The following is a 5,187-nucleotide window of genomic DNA, read 5'->3' as shown; positions in this document are numbered from 1 at the left end:
GGCCCCCTCCCCCGCTTCGTTTTGCACCGTCGTGTCGTAACGGTTCGCGATTCGGGTTTTAATTTTTCGCCACTTGTGCGCGGCTGGGGTATTTGAAGGCGCGTCGATCGACCGGCGGGACTGACCGCCGCGACGAGATGTTCCACGCCGCGCGGCCGCCGAAGCCGACGGCAGTGTCCGCGGAGCGCTGCTTTCCACAGCTCTGCGGTGGATGCATGGCCGCGCTTCCTTGACCTTCGCCGCATCCACTTCCTCCTCCTTATCCTCTCGCCGCGGGCGGGGGCGACGTGCGGGTGCGCAGCGAGGTGGAGGTGGCCCGTGGGCGACGCCAAGGGGGCGGTGACGGAGCGGAGCACGAGGAGGTGGCGGTGACGGTTGGGGTTGCGGTTGCGGCGGGAGGGGATGACGTCACGGTATCCGGCGATTTTGTCGGGGACAGCGCGGCGGGGGTTTCTGGCCTGGTGGCTCTGGAGGAGAGGGGATGTGGAGGCGGCGAACTACAGAGGAAGAGGGGTTTGGAGTTCCCTACGCATCCGCCGCCCAAGCGGAGGGCCGTGTCCGCCGTGCGACACTTTCCACCTGGCTGCGGGAGGGACGCGCCGCCTCTGATCGTGGGCGGCGACGACGACGGTTTGCCGGTTGTAACTGCACCTTCCAGTGGTGCTCGTCCCGCGGGCAGCAGTGCCAGAGAGGAGTGTGGCTTGCCGCTGCAAATTGCGCCTGGCAATGCTGGTGTGCGTGTGCTGGAGAAGGTGACTGCTTCTGATGGTGGCGCTCCAGTGTCAGATGGGGATCATCGGGGTCCAGAGGCTGCGGCGGTGAAATCTTCGGATGGCACAGAAAGAGGTGCTGATTTGGTGGTGAAAGACAGGGGAAGGACACGGCCAATCTCGCGATTGCTAGCCAAGCGGAGGGTGATACCTGCCAACCGCCGCTTCCCTCCAGGCTGCGGGAGGGACGCGGTGGTTTCACTTGCAAGCAGAGGAGGTGGTGAGTCTAGTTTGCACTTCGAAGCCCTGCCTCCTGCTGGTGATTTGGGTGCATTGGAGGACGGCCGGCGTTCCAATGTGTGTGCCATGGACACTATAGAAGCGGTCAGCGAGAATGCTTTGGATGCAATAGTAGACGTACAGGATCTGGAGGAGGGTGAGATTCCTCCGGAGCCTGATCATGTCCTCCAAGAGTTTCCAGTTACTCACAGCAATATCATGCATGAGCTTACGGCTGATGGACTTGATGAAAAGATCTCAGTGAACATGCTGCAGCGCAAGGGGGAGAGTGTATCATGGGAAGTTGTTGAAGATCTCAAGGTGATGAACAAATGCGAAGGCAGTTCACCCAAGGCTGCTAGTAAACCTTCTGCTGAAGGTCCTCTGAAAGAACATCTTGGGGATACTACAGAAGCGGTCAGCAAGAATGCTTTGGATGTGATAGTAGAGGTACAGGAATTGGAGGAAGGTGAGATTCGTACGGAGCCTGACCATGTCCTCCAAGAGAACCCAGTTACTCACAACAATAGCCTGCATGAGCTTACAGCTGGTACCCTTGAGTGTGTTGTGCCGTCAATGGTAGATGCGGAACCTTCTGTGAGGCATTTTTCTAATGAGAAGATCCCTGTGAACATGCTGGAGCACAAGGGAGAGAGTGTATCATGGGAAGTTGCTGAAGATCTCAAGGTGATGAACAAATGCGAAGGCAATTCACCCAAGGGTGCATGTAAACCTCCTCCTGAAGATCCTCTGAAAGAATATCTTGGGGATAAGAAAGTGTCTGAAAGTTGTAGCATGAAAAGTGCACCTCTTGATGTGGAAGCAGGGGTACATGGCGACGGTATCATGAGACGTATGGTAACATTCACAGCTAGAAAACCTTCTCCTGAACAAGGCAATCCATCCAAGGGTGCTAGTAAACCTTCTCCTGAAGATCCTCTGAAAGAATATCTTGGGGATAAGGAAGTGTCTGAAAGTTATAGCATGAAAAGGGCATCTCTTGATGTGGCAGCAGGGGTACATGGCGACGGTATCATGAGACGTATGGTATCATTCACAGCTAGAAAAACATTTCGGTTACCTGTTGAAGCAAATCATAAGTCCGCGCTGGTTAATCTGGATAGACCGTGTTCTATGGGCAAGGAGAAGGAGTCCGTTGTCACTATGAGCGAATCCTTTGCTCCCAGGAAGAAGTTAAAGATAAAAGGTCCAGCTCAAAGTAAATATCTTCCCATGAATACCATTTCTAGCAAGGAAAAATTGAAGCATGAAGAGGCTTCCCACTTGGAAGATGATGAAGTTTTGAATGCAATAGCTGTTCATGAAGGAAAGTTTGAGATGTACCTCAATGATCCCTCATGGCGTCACATGCAACATGGTGGTCAGACCGCTGATGCTCGGAGCAAAGTCAGGATGATTTGCAGAAGGTTTCAGTTTATATGCAGGACTCTCGTTCAAGCTGTGGAACAAGGTTCGCTGAAGAGCCGTAGAATTGATCTTGCCGCTGATAAGCTAATCAGAAAATTACCGGGCTTTACCAAGCAGGGGCCTATTGTAGGTAAAGTTCCTGGTGTTGAAATTGGTGATGAATTTTTATACAGAGTAGAGTTGGCCATTGTTGGTCTTCACCGCCCATACCAAGGAGGCATTGACACCACAAAGGATATTAATGATATGCCTATTGCCATAAGCATTGTTGCGTCTGGAGGTTACCCTGACGACTTGTCGAGCTCAGGTGAAATAATATACACTGGCTCTGGAGGAAAGCCTGCTGGCAAAAAGGAGAATGAGGATCAAAAGCTTGTGCGCGGGAACCTTGCCCTGAAGAATTGTATCAAAACAAAGACGCCTGTCCGAGTAATTCATGGTTTTAAAGGTCCAAATAGAGAGGAAGGTAGTCATTCAAAGGCCAAAGAAGTCTCAATATTTACTTACGATGGGCTCTATCATGTGGTGCAGTGCTGGCAAGAAGGTCTACCAGGTTCAAGGGTCTTCAAATACAGGTTGCAGAGGATTTCTGGACAACCAGAGTTACCTCTGCATGTTGCTAAAGTGTTGAGAAAGTCTGCAGCGCGTCCTGGCCTATGCATAGCAGATATATCGCAAGGGAAGGAGAAGATCCCCATCTGTGTGGTCAATAATATTGATGCTGCACATCCAGCATCATTTAAATACATTACTAGAATCAAAGGTTCATCCTTAGCTGCAAAAAGAAGTCATCAGGGTTGTGACTGCACCAATGGCTGCTCAGATTCTGCTAGCTGTGCTTGTGCTGTGAAGAATGGAGGAGAACTCCCATTTAACTTCAATGGTGCAGTTGTCCATGCAAAGCCCCTCATATATGAGTGTGGTCCATCCTGTAGGTGCCCTCCTTCATGCCATAGCAGGGTCAGCCAGCATGGTATGAAAATACCACTGGAAGTATTCAGAACAACAAAGACAGGTTGGGGTGTAAGATCCCTAAGGTCCATCTCTGCTGGCAGCTTTATATGTGAGTATGTTGGCGAGCTGTTGCATAGCGACGAGGCTAACCAGAGAATGAATGACGAATACTTGTTCGACATAGGACATAACTATGATATCTGGAAAGGGATGCCATCAGTTGTTCCAGGTCTGAGTTCTTCTGCCCCTCGCTCTGTGATCATGGACGATGATAGGGCCTTCACAATAGACGCAGCTGAGTATGGTAATATTGGAAGATTCATCAACCATAGCTGTTCACCAAACCTCTACGCACAAAATATTCTTTGGGACCATGGCGACAAAAGAGTGCCGCATATCATGTTCTTTGCTGCTGAGAATATTTCACCTCTACAGGAGCTGACTTATGACTATAATTACGAAATAGATCATGTTCGTGACATGAATGGCGAAGTAAAAGTCAAATACTGCCATTGTGGTTCTCCACAGTGCCGCGACAGGCTTTATTAAGGCGTAGAAGGCTATTTTTTTCTTTTTACATCGGCATGGAAGGCTGTTTTTTTACAGGCATGGAAGGCTGTTAATACTAGGGTGGTTTCTTTCCAAGAAAATCCTTTGGAATGCTGTTGCCTCCTCTTTCAACCTTGCCATTGGCATCCTAGTAAATAATAGGAGTATGTAGATAGTGTGAAGTGTTCATATGGGCAAAGACTAAAGAGGTTGTGATTATGTTATTCTGTTGTCCGCCTACTACAGGACCTCATGATTCATACAATTTCATTGTGAATTGCCTGGAGAGGTTTCTGCAGTAGTACCGTGATTTCTACATTGCAGGATGGAACTATGGAGGTAATTGCGACCAAAATTGGTTTATGTGCCACGGTCATATTTTACTCCTCCGCTGCTATAACTACTTTGAGGAAGCCCATCCTGAACTTGAAAGGCTTATACAATGTATAAAAAATAGGTACCTGAGTTGTAATTGCTTTTACTATACTCCAAAAAACGTCTTACATTATGGAATGAAGGGAGTATATGTTTCTAGGTATTCGGTTCATGTATGTATTTCTCTGCTATTTGCGTCTTACACAGACATGCTATCGGTGATATCGTACCAAATATTAGCCCAACATATCGACTATGACTAGAGACGCTGGAGGAAGACCTCATGCAAATTCTTATTAGCCTCCAGCAGTTTCTGCGCAGCCTGTATCACTTGCAACTTGAACTAGAATTCAAGTTCCGAAATCGTTGTGTCTTGTTGACTGTCGAAAATTAACTGATCCACAAGGTATTGTTCACTTGAATGAATAACTGATGTTGCATCTATCCCTAGTTCGACAACCACTTTACTTGACGCGAAGAGGTGAAAAAGAAAGGGTTGTAAAAATCGGGGTTTTTAAGTGTAGCACCGCTATCTGCGTCGACTTATTGTACAAATTGGATCGGAGTTTTTCAACATGGCACTTTTTGCCAAGTATGACGCTGCAAACTTCGTCTTTTGACGTTTCCATGTGTGGACTCGGGTGGATAGGCTGTTCAAGCAGAAGTCGTTGGGCTATCGATGCTCAATACTACGACAAGTCTTCCTTCATTTGGCTCGCATGCGAAAACCATATCTCAAAGTGTTTGCTTTTTAGACCAGTTGCCCATTTTCAAGACTTGCCTCCTCTCGGTCGCCTGCCACCGGAGGATTTTGTAGACCGGTGGTTGTGAACCACTCCCTCCTCCGTAAAAAAAGTGCAAGAGTGTTTAGAGCATCTCCAGCCGCATCCCC

The 5,187-nt window shown here is 48.6% G+C and overlaps 1 pseudogene; it reads left to right on the top strand.

Moving 5' to 3' along the window:
• The first annotated feature begins 215 nt into the window (after nucleotides 1-215).
• LOC119365509 lies at nucleotides 216-4,185 on the top strand (annotated as a pseudogene).
• Nucleotides 4,186-5,187: the final 1,002 nt, after the last annotated feature.

The sequence above is a fragment of the Triticum dicoccoides genome, chromosome 1A (assembly GCF_002162155.2).
Source record: "Triticum dicoccoides isolate Atlit2015 ecotype Zavitan chromosome 1A, WEW_v2.0, whole genome shotgun sequence".
NCBI classification, from domain to species: domain Eukaryota; kingdom Viridiplantae; phylum Streptophyta; class Magnoliopsida; order Poales; family Poaceae; genus Triticum; species Triticum dicoccoides.
The sequence above is the reverse complement of the archived record's forward strand: the minus strand, read 5'-3'. Positions and strand labels throughout refer to the sequence as shown.